Below are 18021 nucleotides of genomic sequence, written 5' to 3' on the forward strand. Positions count from 1 at the left end.
GGCTGTGTCGGTGTTTATGTACTCATATGAAAGGGCAGAGTTCAGGATCATGTGAATATCTCTATAGTTCCCTGGTGGGAGGAAACATTATCCTCATGATGCAATGGATCTGTGATTACTGCACGTGACCAGACCTTTAGAGCAATAGACTCACTGACCGGGACAGAGTACACACACCCATATGAATGCATACATACAAGTACAGATAGTCCTCCATGCATTTGTAAGCAGCACTCTTGCACACACACACACACACACACACACACACACACACACACACACACACACACACACACACACACACACACACACACACACACACACACACACACACACACACACACACACACACACACACACACACACACACACACACACACACACACACGCATATATGTTTTGACAACAAGTGTTAATATAGATAACTGTCTTCTGTACAGCTGTTCTTGTCCTAAGAGCCTGTAAATTGAGTTGATCTCTATGACTGAGGAGTAAATCGGTACAGTAGAGTTGGCTCGTGGGACATGTTCCAAACAGATACTCCATTTCCACCTTGCCTCGGTTGAGTCCTTGACCCTTGTCCAGGTTGGGACGTGTCCAACTGTCCTCTGTGCGTCCCTGCATTCCACATCTGGAGTACGCTATGGGGCCAAGGCTGGCCGTGTGGCCCCAGAGAGATTGTGTGTGTGTGTGTGTGCGTGCGTGCGTGTGTGTGTGTGTGTGCGTGAATGTTCCAATGAAATAATTGATTATTGAACCGGATTTGAGGATGTGCACACGCGCGCATGCTCACAGTTCAGGCATGGGCTATTCTGAGGATGTCAACACAACAGACTTCTCATCACTTATGTTTGCATTTCTTGTAAAGGACCATAAACACAAATCACAAGATCTACTTGTCCATCTCTGCAATGGCCGCCTATAACAGCCAGATACTCTCTTTCCTCTGTAACACAGAAAGAACTGAGAGGGAATGGGAAAGGCAGAGAATTAGGTCAGGCATTCCTTTTTCTGAAAAGGGTGTCAGAATGCTATCCGACCTTACCAGGATCTCTGGCTTTCTTTTCTTTATTTTTCTTTCTGGGATTTTTTTTCTCCTAAATCCACACCGCGCCTAAGTCCATCCTGAAATACATTCTGGGGATGAAAAAATGCTTTCAGAGTAAACTTAAACGACTTAAACCAGCTATATAATATGTAGAAAAGATAATGGACCTATACACTGAGTGTACTAATATTGAGATGCACTCCTATTTGCCCTCAGAACAGCCTCAGTTCGTCGGGGCATGGACTTTAAAAGACGTCAAAAGCGTTCCACTGGGTTCCTGGCGCATGTTGACTCCAGTGCTTCCCATAGTTGTGTCAAGTTGGCTGGATGTCCTTTGGTTGGTGGACCATTCTTGATACACACAGGAAACTACAGATATATATATATTTTTAAACTATATATATCTTTCAGAGCTAACCATCAACAAAATAAAGGCTAGACAGTCAGGGATAATATTTTTTTTTTTAAAGAAACAATGAATTTAACAATAGATTTGATTGTTTATTATGTTTGAGCAAAAGCCCATTGTATTAGCCATGGCAAAATGCATAGGATCGCAGGAAATTCGCTTTAAAACGGCAATACTTTCTCTCAGCTGCATGGCAAAATATGTAGAATTGCAGGAAATGTGCTTTTAAAACTGCAACATTGTCTCTCAGCACCATGGAGAAATGTATATAAGTGTAGGAAATCGGCTTAAAAATGTCTCTACACCTCCAAGATGGGGCCTCTAAAATCGACTAGAAAATTCTGCCACGCTGATGGGCCGAACGTGCTTCCTGCCACACCCCTGTCACGCCCACCACTTAAGCCCCTTTTTGATCAAATCAAATGTATTTATAAACCACTTTTTACGTCAGCAGATGTCACGAAAGTGCTTATACCGAAACCAGACAAAAAAAAGTATTTCTTTCTTTCTCACTCCCTTCTTTCTCTACGTTTCTCTCTCTCTGGGCATTGGAGAGTGCAGAGAAAGTACAAGGAGAGTTATTTGGCTTGCCCTGCCTGCGAAGGATGGGCCCCATTTTTGACAGGCCCCAGCTGATAAATCTCCACATTGGCTCGGTTAGTGTGTGTGTGTGTGTGTATGTGTGTGTGTGTGTGTGTGTGTGTTCGCTACAGCTTAGCACTTATAAACTACGCACAGCTCTATAAACTATGCACAGCAACCAGCCACTCATAGATTAAAGTGACTTTAAAACACAAAGATATTGGTTTTAGTTCAAGAGGGGTAATGAAATAACATATATATATATACTCGCCAAATAATTGATGTATTATTGTTAGAAAACAAATGGACTAGAACCGAATGGAATAGCCTCTTTTCATGTCATCTGACCATAGCAGCGGTTCCAATCCAAGTGCCAATGCTGTTTATCAAACTCCAGGTGGTGCTCTGGTCAGATGACATGAAAATAGAGATCTTTGGCCACTCACACCAGTGGTGCGTTTGGCGTTTAAAAATCGGAAGCTTATGTAGAAAAGTACCTGAATGTCCTCAATATGCTGTATGGAGGTATGTTCTCCAATCTCATAAAGATGTTTTGATAAAGGCTCAGTGATGTTATCCTCGCAAGGGGAGAGTCCCGGAGTATTGACAACAGGGGTGCCAATAACTTTGACCCCTATCGTTTGAGAGTTTTTCTATTACTTGGGCAATTTTATGAGTATAAAATATAATTTCCCTAAATTTGTATAGCGTACAATATAGCTCAGTATTTGTATTATTTATTTTATATAGTCTTTTTTTTCTCATCTTTAGTAAGGGTGTCAGTAATTATGGACCTGATTGTATTTAATGTTCCAAGCCAGCAACTTATCTGTGTCACAGTGAGTCGTCATTTGCATACCCCCCATGGCGCTTGTTTACCCTGCACCGCATGCTTTTCGTGATTTACACCCATAGATTAATATAGCTCCACCGATTTCCATAATATGCAAACAGAAGGCTATGATTCAAGAGTGAGGTTTGGCAAACTCTCTCTGGGGGTTGGTTTTGGCTTGGCTACTCTGGTGAGGCGTCGCTAACTGACTCACTGACTTTGGCTCCTCTGGGAAAGTCTTATATGAGGGAAAACTGATAGTTGTATATTAGAGCGAAATTGCTTTGCCAGAAACATCCAGGTATACTGTTACTTTAAGTTAGCGTCCAGACAGAGGCCCATCTGTTTTTTGAAATGTAGTTTTGGCTGGAATGAGTGGAAAGGAGGATATGGTATAGGCTACCTACATTTAAAACCATGCCTTCTTATCCATCAGCCTTACGATGGCATGACTAGCTCCCACTTGTCATCCCACACGGAAGACAGGTGTTTATAGTAACGACCACAGTCAAGCTGCTTCAGACACAGGCGGCATTATCTGTGTGGTTCAAGTTCCATCCAGCCAAGGTTTTGTTGTTATAGTTTGGTCTTTAAGGACTAAAGTTCTGTTCTCTACTGTGTTTATATTGTTATACTGTCTACTGTTAGGCCATACATACATTCGTCCATTGCTGGCCATCTGTGTCAGCCTGAAATATTGTTAAGCATGGCATTATCAGTGTGCGCAACCATCCATGTAGGAATGGAAATTACAGTATACTTGAATGCCAGGGTTTCCACACTGAGAGGCATTTCCCAATCTCCCCTTTCACTGTTAACCCTTCTAACTACCATCTTTGCCGAAACAAATGAGGCAGGTATAATGTTGTTGACTTAGCTTATAAGATGTGCTGCTCTCTCCTTTCACTGCTCTCCTAACTCACACACACACACACACACACACACACACACACACACACACACACACACACACACACACACACACACACACACACACACACACACACACACACACACACACACACACACACACACGCACACACACACACGCACACGCACACGCACACACACACAGATACACACCCAGCACGCACACCCCCGCAGTCACACACAGACACACGGTGAACCGCCCGCACAATGCTACGTAAAGCGCCAAGGGAGAAACAGCTTGCAAAAGAAGTGACAGACGACCCAGGGATTGAAGTATCGCTGCGAGTCGACCTCCCCCACAGACCGCAATAAGAGGCTTGACTGACCCTGAACGGGAGGTTGGACCGTTATTAGCCGTTTACCGCCAAATGAACTCTTAAATCCTTCCTGCTGTCCTGCTGTTTGTGTAAAATGAAGGGCACGGGAGGCCTGGGCCACTGACCGTTTGAACCCTACCAGTCCACAGCTGACCTTATCTGGCCAGCCTGTGCCGGTGCATATTTATCCCTCTCTGAGAGGCATGTCAACAGCCCTTTACTACCTTAGTGTAAGGAATAGCATGACAATCTTATGCAAGGCAACACCAAACAGCCATAGCCGCTGTGCACTGCTTTAAAAGGGTACCGTTAGTGTGTGCGAAACCAACATTTGATATCGGCGACAGCTCTGGACGACATCGACTACAGTTTGTTGGAATTATCAGGGCTTCTCAACCCCTGACGCTGAGCTGTGGGTAGAGATCAGGGGTTGAGTCTGTAGATGCTGCTGCTGAATTCATGTTTGCACTTTTCAGGTATTTCCCTACGGGTGTCAAATGTGGCTCTGAAATTCCTTCAAATGTACACTCACTTACTGAATGTTTCAAATCAAAAACACTTAAAAGGTACGTAGTTATGAAAACCCTTTTGCCTCTTGTCCATGAAAAGCTTAAAGTGGTAGTTCGAGAGATTAGGAGCTGCTAAGTTAGTTACGAATGGCTCGCAAAACTACCGCTAAATTCCTTTGCATTGGAAGCAGAGACATGAAAATGGTATCCACGAGTTCAGCTGACTAGAGAAGTATTCAGACTCCTTGATTATTTTTCCCACATTTGGGTTGGATATGATTTGGAAAGGCACACATTTGTCTATATAATGTCCCACAGTTAACAGTGCCTCTCAGAGCAAAAACCAAGCCATGAGGTCGAAGGAATTGTCTGTAGAGCTCCGAGACAGGATTGTGTCAAGGCACAGATCTGGGGAAGGTTAGCAAAACATTTCTGTAGTGTTGAAGGTCCCCAAGAACACAGAGGCCTCTATCATTCTTGAATGGAAGAAGTTTGGAACCACCAAGACTCTTCCTAGAACTGGCAGCCTGGCCAAACTGAGCAATTGGGGGATAAGGCCTTGGTCAGGGAGGTGACCAAGAACCCGATGGTGACTCTGACAGAGCTCCAGAGATTGTCTGTGGAGATGCGAGAACCTTCTGCAGGACTCCATCAATCAGGCCTTTATGGTAGAGTGGCCAGACTGAAGCCACTCCTCAGTAAAAGGAAAATGACAGCCCACTTGGAGTTTTCCAAAAGGCACCTAAAGGACTCTGACCATGAGAATCAAGATTTTCTGGTCTGATGAAACCAAGACTGAACTCGTTGGCCTGAATGCCAAGCGTCACATATGGAGGAAACCTGCCACCATCCCTACGGTGAAGCATGGTGGTGGCAGAATCTTGCTGTGGGGATGTATTTCAGCGGCAGAGACTGGGAGACTAGCCAGGATCGAGGTAAAGATGATTGGAGCAAAGTACAGAGAGATCTTTGATGAAAACCTGCTCCAGAGCGCTCAGGACCTCAGACAGGAGTGAATGTTCCCCTTCCAACAGGACAACAACCCTAAGCACACAGCCAAGACAACGCAGGAGTGGCTTCGGGACAAGTTTTTGAATGTCCTTGAGTGGCCCAACTAGAGCCTGGACTTGAACCCAATTGAACATCTCTGGAGAGATCTGAAAATAGCTATGCAGCGATGCTCCCCATCCAACCCGACAGAGCTTGAGAGGACCTGCTGATCTGCACACCAAATACAGGTGAGTCTTCTTGGGTTTGACGCTTACAAGCTTGGCACAAGGCTGTAATCGCTGACAAAGGTGCTTCAACAAAGTTCTGAGAAAAGGGTCTGAATACTTATGTAAATGTGATATTTCCTTTAAAAAAAATCCATTTTAGATTAAGGCTGTAACGTAACAAAACGTGGAAAAATTCAAGGGGTCTGAATAATTTCCCAATGGTGTCATTGCCAAAATCCTGAACTATCCTTTTAAAGAGCTTTCGGAGCCTCTAAAGATGGGAGGCAGTACAGGTTTATGGGTTGACAAGCGATTGACTACTTATTCCAGGTATTAAATGTATAGTGTGTTAGTTGCCTTTGCTAATATAAACAATGCCCCTCAAGGGAGTAACAGACATGAGTGCCAACAGTGTTTTCTGATTTCAATGCACCCGCAATGAATTCAGGTGACTCTGCCCAGAGTGGGAGAAAACATGCTTTGGTGATGACATTTCACTTCCTTATGTTTCTAAATACATTTTACCAAGACATTTCTAATGTTCTGAATTGTTCAGTGGGCTCTTTCTCTAACCAATCATTAACATTATATAAAAAAAGTAGGATTTCTTAACCTAATGCACCCGATAATATGCACCGAGCTCTGTTCAGAGCGGTGCAGCTTTATCACCAAAACTTTTTAGGATTTTACATTTTGTGTTCGTCTTCAAAGTTGTTTCCGCGGGTCGCAAATAGTTAAATTAGCATGAAATGAGCCGAATTAAATGTAAAAGGCTTTGAAAAAAAAAAAAAAGCTCATTGACATTTAACAGAGAAAACTATGAAAAAGAACAGGAACTTTGCGTTAATATGAACATCATATATTACAATATGAAAATACCACATCATGTCTCAAAATGTATATCTATTCTTCCTCTTTATTGTTTTATGTCCTCCGTATTTGAGAAGAAAGATGACAAGTTCAATGGTAAGCCTGTCCTGTAGCCTTAATTCTTTCCCAGCATCCAGCCTAGTTGACGTGATGCCATTTTCATGACCACTTTTTTTTCTCTGGCCTCCATTGATTTAGTCGCCCTACTTCTGGCCATCCTACAAATCAAATCAAATTGGATTTGTCACATACACGTGTTTATCAGATGTTATTGCGGGTGTAGTGAAATGCTTGTGTTTCTAGCTCCAGAGGTGCAGTAATATCTAACAAGTAATATCTAACAATACACACAATCTAAAGGAATGGAATTAAGAATACAGAAATATTTGGATGAGCAATGTCAGAGCGGCATAGACTAAGATACAGCAGAATAGGAAAGAATACAGTATATACATGGGAGTTGAGTAATGCAAAATATGTAAACATTATTCAATTGACTAGTGTTCCAATTTTTTAAAGTGGCCAGTTATTTCAAGTCTATATATATATATATATAGGGCAGCAGCCTCTAATGTGCTAGCAGCCTCTTGTTCCCAGCTGTACTGACCCTCACCTTCTGGATGGTAGCGGTTGTGAACAGGCAGTGGCTCGTGTGGTTGTTGTCCTTGATGAGGGTAGAAACTCCAATCAGTTCTGAACGGATTATGATAGGGACATGAGGTTTGGACCATTGATTTTCTTACATGATTCTTACATGATTCTTACATGATTCTTTACACAATTTAAGATATTATTTTACCCATTGGTCAAGAGATGCATTTTTTTAAATTAATGGTCTCTCAATAGTAAGGGAGAGACCCTTCAAACTTTCATACAGGTCATTACATTTCTGACACTATTGCTGTGCAATGTCTTGTTGAACAGTTCATTAATTGGCCAAGAATCCATCTGAAGCCAGTTGGATCATTGACGAAGTTGGCAAAGCCAAAGCCAGGATCAAAAGGCAAAAGAGTTTGTTACACGTGTAACCTTAATGAAGCGTAGACATTGGAATTGTTCCATTATCTTCTGAATAGGTAGGAGTGGACTCACTTTCTGTGGCTGCCACGTCAAGTGGCATCCCAAGAGCGCCCGTGACCTTCTTGGCAGTGAATATAAATGAATGTCATCAGATGTGCAAAGCCATAATGGCCAAAAACAAAAAGGGGCCATTGAATAATGAGAGTATATAAGTGTACTCTACTGTCCTGACTAAATTGCATTATGTTGGTACATTTGCCAAATCAGATACTGATGATAAAATGTATATCTGCATATACGTTCATACTCAGTCTGAACCTATTGAAGATATCAGGCCATGGTATAGACGGCCACTGTATCCAAGTTGATATGTGAGGTACATTCAGAATTCCAAAAAATGGGTTATTCAAAGTTGAAAGGGTATTTGAGTTGCACAAGCACCGTAATTGTTCTTATGTAAGTTAATTTGTTAAAATAATACATGTTTGCAGCCCTCAATGATCCAGTAGTGGCAGGGAAGATATATTATTATAGTAGCAGCGAGCAGTGGACTGAGAGACGATAGGGGAATATAATATATAACGTAAATCCTGTATAAATCTTTTGCAGGCTGCACCGTCCACTTACATTACTGAACAAATGTACCCAAGACGAGCAATAGGCTAAGTGTTAGGTTAGACACCTCCATGTGGCTGGAGGATGAAGATGGAAAGCCTTTTTGAGGAAAGCTGGCCACATGAAATTCACTGTAGAGGTTTGCTTTGACCAGCAGACCCCCCTTCAAACTCCACCCTTTGCAGCTCCCTCTGATTGCCACCCCTCCTGAACCTTCAACTCCTTGTTGCCTGTCCCTGGCTAGCCAGAACACACACGGATCACGACATCAAGTTTCTTCAGCTAACTCTTGTCCTTATTGAATGTATAGTGCATCTGGAGGACACTTGACCTTTCATACCTCAGGCGTATTGAGCTGTTTGATCGTGTGGATTTTTTTTCAACAGTTGTCGTTCTATGCGTCTCTGAGGCCACTCATCCTTTTGCTAGAGAGAACTACTTGACATATCTGTGAGATATGTTAGTACAGTAGACCAGAATAAAAGGCAGAAGGGAGGGAGGGTTTTATTTCCCCCTGTTCTAGTGCAGTGTTTATGACTCCACAGGTGCAGATATCAGGTTTTGGTGGTTGGGAAACGGGGAGGAGGGAGTGGAATAGGTTTAGTGGGAGCTTTGCTGCCTGTATGGGCATAAGGTCATTGACATGTTTGTGTAGCACACAAATGCACAGCACAAGGAGCTATCTTTGGCCATGACCATGGGTCACCTTGTCTGCTCTACACTAGCACCATGCATACGTGCTACAGATATTTTCATGTGAATATTGCCCATGAATGACAGCAGGCACTGCTGTCTGTTTAAGGAATTAGGAGCCTGCCAACGTGAGGTTATCACGTTATCATCGAACCATATGAATAAATGTGCGAGTATCCCCCTGACGGCACAGTGAGCAGTTTGGTGAATGTCTAGCGTTCATCTTGAATAGTTTTCTCATTTGATGGAAAAAGAGCATTCTTTATATTTTGAACATCGTGTGACAAAATGTGAAGTCACTGGGCTATATGGAACAGTTAGCATGTTGTATGTGCAGTGTAGTGTGATGCAGGAATGTGTTAGCGAATAGCTAGCGGTTGTAGTTGGTGAGAAACAGCTTGATGTGTGTTTTCAGAGGGAGAAGAGTGTTGTGTTGTTTGACTGTAGTGGAGCATCTGTCAGAGACAATGAGAGGACAGGTGCCGGAGGATGGAGCAGTAGTGACACAGATCCCTCACTCGTGCCTCTCAGGTGGGAGAGTCAGAGTGTAATCGCCACTCCCTGCCCATCTGTCACTATTGGCGCTGTTAGCATTACTTACTCTCTCTTTCTCTCCCAGGGATTTTGCTTCCATTGAAATCCTTGGGCAGGCCGCCTGAGCGATTAAAAAGAAGGTTTTATGTTTTTTCAGGTCGTTTAAGTCCAAACTTAATTTTATTTTAATCCTCCATGGAGAAATTTGAGAAAGTGTTTTCTAAAATTCAGCCAGGCCAAACAAGCCCCTTGCCACGGACACCACTGAAGACCCTGTTTGATCCAGAAAAAAAACCTGTTTCCCTGTACACTCACTTCTTCTCTCAGTTGGGACAATGGAGGAAGCAAGCTACAGTATTTTTTTCAGTAGAACTGACTTAGGATGCATTTAGCATACAGTGGGAGTGATGCCAGTCTTTGGGTTGCCTGAATCTCCAACTGTATGATTCACCACATGGCTCACTGTAATCCCAGTGGATATTTTTGGACCGGATGCATTCTGAACCTTGACTCTACACTTGAGAGAAATTCATTTTTCAGATGGGCATTTTAAGTCTATACTTTACTGGAAAGACACTTACACAGATGTATTTTTTTCCTGCTGCATTACAATGCTTAAAGACTGTGACATTTAAACCAAAGCTATGGGGATATATCCACACAAATACATACTTCAGTGGCATTTAAATGTAATTGTCATTTCTATTCCAGGTTGTGACATTTTAACAAGAAATTTCACCTGGAAATCAAGTGGATCCAATTGTTTCTGGTAAGTTTTTTCTTTTTTTCTAGACAGGAAATAATAATTATATAAGAGGTTATCTTATTTAAGAGAGATATAGTGCCTAAAGTCTTCAGACCCATTGACTTTTTCCACATTTTGTTACGTTACAGCCTTATTCTAAAATGTATTAAATTGTTTTCCTCATCAATCTACACACAATACCCCATAATGAAAAAGCAAAACCAGGTTTTTAGAAATTTGTGCAAATGTATAAAATAAAATGAAATATCACATTTATGTAAGTACTCAGTCCTTTGTTGAAGCACCTTTGGCAGCGATTACAGGATTGAGTCTTCTTGGGTATGACGCCACAAGCTTGACACACCTGTATTTGGGGAGTTTCTCACATTCTTCTATGCAAATACTCTCAAGCTCTGTCAGGTTGGATGGGGAGCGTTGCTGCACAGCTATTTTCAGGTTTCTCCAGAGATGTTTGATCGGGTTCAATCCCAGGCTCTGGCTGGGCCACTCAAGGACATTCAGAGACTAGTTCCGAAGCCACTCCTGCGTTGTCTTGGCTGTGTGCTTAGGGTTGTTGTCCTGTTGGAAGGTAAGTCTGAGGTCCTGAGTGCTCTGGAGCAGATTTTCATCAAGGATCTCTCTGTACTTTGCTCCATTCATCTTTGCCTCGATCCTAATTAGTCTCCCAGTCCCTGCTGCTGAAAACATCCCCACAGCAAAATGCTGCCACCACCATGCTTCACTGTAGGGATTGTGACAGGTTTCCTCCAGACATGATTCTTGGCATTCATGCTACAGCCATCTGTAAATAGCCCACCCAACTACCTCATCCCCATATTATACTTTTTTTTGCTCCTTTGTAGCCCAGTATCTCTACTTACACATTGTCTTCTGCACATCTATCACTTCAGTGTTAATGCTAAATTGTAATTATTTCACCACTATGGCCTATTTATTGCCTTACCTCCCTAGTCTTACTACATTTGCACACACTGTATATCAATTTTTCTATTTTGTTATTGACTGTATGTTTGTTTATTCCATGTGTAACTCTGTGTTGTTTGTGTCACACTGCTTTGCTTTATCTTGGCCAGGTCACAGTTGTAGATGATAACTTGTTCTCAACTGGCCTACCTGGTTAAATAAAGGTCAAATAATACAAATAAAATTGGTGGAGTACTGCAGAGATCGTTGTCCTTCTGGAAGGTTCTCCCATCTCTACAAAGGAAATCTACAGCTCTGTCAGAGTGACCATCAGATTCTTGGTCACCTCCCTGACCAAGGCTCTTCTCCCCTAATTGCTCAGTTTGGCCGGGCGGCCAGCTCTAGGAAGAGTCTTGGTGGTTCCTAACATCTTCCATTTAAGAATGATAGAGGTCACTGTGTCCCTGGGGACCTTCAATGGTGCAGAAATGTTTTTGTACCCTTCCCCAGATCTCTGCCTCGACACAATCCTGTCTCAGAGCTCTACGGACAATTCCTTCATGACCAATCAATTGAATTTACCACAGGAGGACTCCAATCAAGTTGTAGAAACATCTCAAGGATGATCAATGGAAACAGGGTGCACCTGAGCTCAATTTAATGTCTCATAGCAAAGTTGTTGAATACTTATGTAAATAAGGTATCTGTTTTATAGATTTGCAAACATTTCTAAAAACCTGTTTTTGCTTTTTCATCATGGTGTATTGTGTGTAGATTGCCGAGGATTTTTATTTATTTAATCCATTTTAGAATAAGGCTGTATTGTAACAAAATGTGGAAAAAGTCAAGAGGTCTGAATATTTTCCTAAAGCACTGTATATTGGTAATACACCTGTAATATACGTTTTGGTTGCAGTGTACTGAAAAATATTATTGCCATATGAAATTTAGTTGATCTGTGCATGCAGAGCAAGTGGTTACAATGATGAAAGTTCTGAGTAGTGTAGGATCAACAGTGCAATGCTATAATGTTAGGTTGCAGAGCAGGATTGACAGTGCAATGCTATAATGTTAGGTTGCAGAGCAGGATCAATAGTGCAATGCTATAATGTTAGGTTGCAGAGCAGGATCAACAGTGCAATGCTATAATGTTAGGTTGCAGAGCAGGATCAACAGTGCAATGCTATAATGTTAGGTTGCAGAGCAGGATCAATAGTGCAATGCTATAATGTTAGGTTGCAGAGCAGGATCAACAGTGCAATGCTATAATGTTAGGTTGCAGTGTCAGATCAACAGTGCAATGCTTTAATGTTAGGTTGCAGAGCAGGCTCAATAGTGCAATGCTATAATGCTATAATGTTAGGTTGGACTGAGGCAAGGCAGTGGGTGCTGTTGACTAGTATTGTGGTTTTATTTGTCAGCTCCGTCATTGAACAGAGGGAAGTGGTTGGCTTGTCTGCCTCTCCCCACAGTCAGCAGTCCAGGAAATACCTCAACAAAAGTATTAGAGCAGTAAAGAAATATGGGTCAACCAGAGAGCACCAGATGAAGAGTAAACTGTTGGTTGGTAGATGGAGTGCTTACGGTGTAGCGTTGAGTCATTTTATTCTTTGTTATGATAGCTTCACTTTCACGGCTCTATTTTTATTGTAACCTGAGCTGATTGGCTGGGATGGTCCGGGGTCACGGTTAGTTCAAGATCATTTTGTTGAGGTTAACGTCTGGAGATGGGGCCTAGTAAGCCACAAAGTGGTGATGGAAGGACAATGACTACTTTGTTTAGTCTACAAACCCATGGGAGGTATGGCGTCAATTGCACCTAATCTGCTATGTCATATTGACACAGTACACACTGTGCTTTAACATAAAGCACAATGACAGATGACACTATGCTTCTCCTCTGCTTACAACCAATTGACATGTTTTCACTTTCTTTTGGTTGCGGAGTAGGCCGTATGACATGGGTCATAAAGAAGTTGGTTGAGTCCGTGAACCCACGGTTTGCTAAGACACTGCAGTCGTCCGAGTTCCAACGTAACTTTTGTTACCGCTGCAACTTCCTGTTGCCACTAGACTAGCCCAGAAAAAGACCAACAACGGCAGCCTTTTAAGTGAAATGAAAGCTTGTGTCTGCTGGGAAATATCAGAAACAGTTGTTTTATTAAATGGGTTGTGCCATGGAGCCATTATCAAGTCTCTTTCATTATATTTATAATGTCATGCAGACTAGATAGTATAATGCACATATGATCTTCTATTCTGTTAATCTCATATGGTCTCAGGCTGAAATGGTATCTTTTTGATTGGACTTAAGTGTCAATGTTAAAGTCAATGTGTGAAACTCATTACATTATGGAAGTGGGGGCATAATGGGCAAGCAATACCCACCCAACATGGGACTAGCTAGGGTTGCCCTGACACCACATCACCCGTCCTTTTAGGCCCTCGTCATAAGGGGCTTATGGGCTCTGGAACAGCTGCTGGTGCCTGGTTGTCATGGCGAGTGCCCTCCCCCAGAGCCTGGTATCCTTTCCGGCGGGGGAGTTGTTTGTTTTTCCACGTCAAAAGGAAGTTGTTCACTTCCATTCAGCCCTTTCCCCCTCTTTGAGAACATCCATAAGTTAAACTGAAGCTACAGCTATTTTTTTGTAATATATATTTTTTTAATGAGGCAAGTCAGCTAAGAACAAATTCTAGGAACAGCCTTGTTCAGGGGCTGAACGACAGATTTTTACCTTGTCAGCTCAGGGATTCGATCCACCAACCTTTCGGTTACTGGCCCAACGCTCTAACCTCTAGGCTACCTACCGCCTTATATAGGCTAACAATTACATGAGAATTTCTGCTACAACAGCATGTTTTTCTTGAATTGCAAATACTTAAAAGCTCTGGGGTCAGAATGAAGTATAACACATTATTTTGGAGCCAGGCCCTCACCACTCATGCCCCCACACCTCATTTATTTTGAGGGGCCTTCAACCACTCATTGCTGACACTATACCGCTCTGTCTCTCAAGGTAGAAACGTCCATGCTTGCTCACGAGATTGACAGCCATTAAAACCACAAAGCGGACAACAGCCGACCTGTTGGTTGATTATTGTAGCCTACTCCTTCTCATTTCGCCAACTTAATTCCATAATTGTAATTATATTTTGCATTGATTAGAAATCTCCCACTTTACTTGCTACACAAGGAGCCTCTGACTGTAGTGCAGCTATGACTGACCGACAATAACAACACTTGTGTGTAAGTGTAACTGGTGTGAAATGCCTAGCTAGTTAGCGGTGCTCGCTAAAAGCGTGTCAATCGGTGACGTCGCTCGCTCTGAGACCTTGAAGTAGTTGTTTCCCTTGCTCTGCAAAAGCCACGTTTTTTTGTGGAGCGATAGGTAACGATGCTTCATGGGAGGCAGTTGTTGTGTTCACAGAGTCCCGGGTTCGAGCCCAGGTTGGGGTGAGGAGAGGGACGAAAGCAACACTGTTACATAGGCTACCGGTGCATATTTCTTTATGACAATAATGACAAAGCAAAAACAGGTTTTTAGAAGTTTCAGCAAATGTATTAAAAAAAGTATGAAAATATCACATTTATATAAGTATTCAGACCCTTTACTCACTACTTTGTTGATGCACCTTTGGCAGCGATTACAGCATTGAGTCTTCTTGGGTATGACGATACAAGCTTGGCACACCTGTATTTGGGGAGTTTCTCCCATTCTTCTCTGTAGATGCTCTGTCAGTTTGGATGGGGAGCATCGCTGCAGAGCTATTTTCAGGTCTCTCCGGAGATGTTGGATCGGGTTCAATTCCGGGCTTGGCCACTCAAGAACATTCAGAGACTTGTCCTGAAGCCACTCCTGCGTTGTCGTGGCTGTGTGCTTAGGGTCTTTGTCCTGTTGGAAGGTGAACCTTCGCCCCAGTTTGAGGTCCTGAGCACTCTGGAGCAGGTTTACATCAAGGATCTCTCCGTTCATCTTTCTTTCGATCCTGACTAGTCTCCCAGTCTCTGCCGCTGAAAAACATCCCCACAGCATGATGCTGCCACCACCATACTTCACCGTAGGGATGTTACCAGGTTTTCTCCAGATGTGACACTTGGCATTCAGGCCATATAGTTCAATCTTGCTTTCATCAGACCAGAGAATCTTGTTTCTCATGATCTGAGAGTCCTTTGGGTGCCTTTTGTCAAACTCCAAGTTGGTTGTCATGTGCCTTTAACTGAGCAGTGGCTTCCGTCTGGCCACTCTACCATAAAGGCCTGATTGTTGGAGTGCTCTAGAGATGGTTGTCCTTCAGGAAGGTTCCTCCATCTCCACAGAAGATGAAGACAGCTTGTCTGTCTGTCGAAATCAGCTCCTCGAATGTGTGCAGCTCTCCTTTTCTTTTCCAAGTGTTCTACTCAGATGATCTTATCCAGAGTAATTAGGGTTAAGTGCCCTGCTCAAGGGCACATCGGCAGATTTTTTTACCTAGACATCTCGGGATTTGAACCATCAACCTTATGGTTACTGTCCCAACGCTCCTAAACATTAGTCTACCTTCCTCCCCATCCATCATCCAACGGTAATTCCTGACAATGTGGAGCATTTCCAAAAGGTCATTATTAATATATCTTTGAAAGATGAGTAGTTTCAGTCATATAATATAAACAATAGCGCTATTTTGTTCGGCTGACAAAGTTTAAAAAAAAAAAAAAAATTTTTTGCCTTCTGCCGCTTTACAAATTAATGTAGTGTACCTCAAAGACATGCTGGCGGAAACTAACCTGCTTTGTTATGCTAGTCAAGACTATGGTCTCATCTCGTGGTTGTTGGTGAGTTTATATTTATTTATTTATAAAACAATACTTATTCACCATAAATCACTTTTTTGTTGCACAATTGCATACATTGAATTTGTCATATTTTTCACAATCCAACAATTCTGCCTAATGTTCAATAAGAACCCACGCCAACAAAGTTGCTCTGCGTAAAAACACGTCTCACTCTGGATGGATGTATGGGAACGTTTTTTCTCTCTCTCTCTTTCATTCCCCTCCGGCGGTGTCCGTTGAAGTAAAAAAAAAAAAACAACACAAAAAAAACAGGTGCAGCCGGGAGGGAGTGATATGAACTTGAGACCCTGCTTAAACAGTCGGGCGACCACGCTATACAATCAGTCTAGTCTTGTCTTTGAACAGAATAAAAGGAACTGTTTGAAGAGTGGGACCTGGTTGGACCACTCTGCTTTCAGTGTCCCTACTCCCTATTTCGATGTGTGTTTTCCTCTTGACTTTGTGTGGGCTCAGCCTTATAGGATTAGAGATAAGGATATCATAGCATGGATAAGTACGTATTGTGTGTAGCTGAGGACAAAAGAGGGTCCGTTGCTGTTTAACAGTGAATCTTTATAAGTAACACCCTCTGTAGATAAGTAATACAGTAAGTCTGGAAATAATCGGGGAAGAACTGGGTAATTTAACCCTGAGACGTAAGAACATGCTGGCTCACTCTCCGTGTGTGTGCGTGCGTGCGTGCGTGCGTGTGCGTGTGTGTGCGTGTGTGCGTGTGTGCGTGTGCGTGCGTGCGTGCGTGCGTGCGTGTGTGTGTGTGTGTGTGTGTGTAAGGGATTGCGGGCTCGGCGAAACACTTTGTTCCTTGCTTGAGTAATAATGAAAAGTGCAGTGATGGTGCAAAGAGCTGGTCCTGATTTCAAACGCTTGATTCCACCAGGAAAAGACACATTGTGGTCAGGGTCACTTTGTGCTATTTTGTACAGCTAGGATATCCATAATTAGCGTGTTTGTTGCGTCCAAACGGCAATAAACAGAGTCACAATGCTTTGTATACAGTGTACACCGCTGTAATCAAGTCCAGACTAGTAACCCAAGTTAAAGAGAAGGCAGTGGGGGGGGAATAAAGGAAAAGAGGGAGGGGGAGGGCAGAGATAAGGGGACGTATGTGGCAACTGGAGGCTAGCGGTGGGCATCGTCAGCTAGCTAGTTTAGAGAGGGCATTCCGTGTCTTTTGTTGACAGCCACAAGTATTCCGCTTCCTCAGCCTCCCTCCAACACGCTCACCACACAAATGAGCTGTGGAACCCTCCAGGGTTGCTGTAGTTCACAGCGCCGCAGGAAGAATAGAGGGAAGCGCTTTAATTCACACACAGAGGGAGGAAGGAGAGAGAGAGGCCGCGCTAACACACAGGGTCACTCACACATCCAGTAACCCGTATGGTATACACACAGAGGTGCGTCGGTTAATAGTTTCTGTTTGGAGTTGTTACGAGCATGTGGGATAGGTTTTCTGTATATCCAGGCAAAGCCATGGGAGGGAACGACTCATTTGGCACAGTGGATAACACAGGCAGATGAATACGTAAAAGCACACACAAGACACAGCATCCTATTTTCCCTAACCGTAAGCCTAACCCTTGCCCTAACCCAAACATTAACCCCTAAACCTAACCCTTAACTCTAATACTAATTGTAACCCTAACCCTAAAATAGGGTTACAACCCTAACCCTTTTTTTCTCATGGAGACCTGGGAAATGTCCCCCACTTCCTTGTCTTCCTTGTTTTACTATCTATTTGTGGACTTTTGTACACACACACACACACACACACACACACACACACACACACACACACACACACACACACACACACACACACACACACACACACACACACACACACACACACACACACACACACACACACACACACACACACACACACACACACACACACACACACACAATCCTTGAGGGGCCCAAACAAAAACCTATTTCCCCA

At 42.9% G+C, this 18021-nt stretch overlaps 1 protein-coding gene across 2 annotated transcripts in view; it reads left to right on the forward strand.

The window, feature by feature from the left end:
• The window catches only part of LOC118367135 (thyroid hormone receptor alpha-B), a 160343-nt gene that overhangs the window by 19931 nt on the left and 122391 nt on the right, over positions 1-18021 (forward strand). Inside the window, exon 2 of one of the 2 annotated variants that reach the window (XM_035750224.2) lies at positions 10288-10345. The exons of the other annotated variant lie outside the window; for it this stretch is intronic. The gene's annotated coding sequence lies outside the window, so the exon portion shown is untranslated. The remainder of the gene's footprint in view (positions 1-10287; positions 10346-18021) is intronic. 2 annotated transcript variants of the gene reach the window in all.

Source organism: Oncorhynchus keta, chromosome 3, assembly GCF_023373465.1.
Source record: "Oncorhynchus keta strain PuntledgeMale-10-30-2019 chromosome 3, Oket_V2, whole genome shotgun sequence".
Taxonomy (NCBI): Eukaryota; Metazoa; Chordata; class Actinopteri; order Salmoniformes; family Salmonidae; genus Oncorhynchus; species Oncorhynchus keta.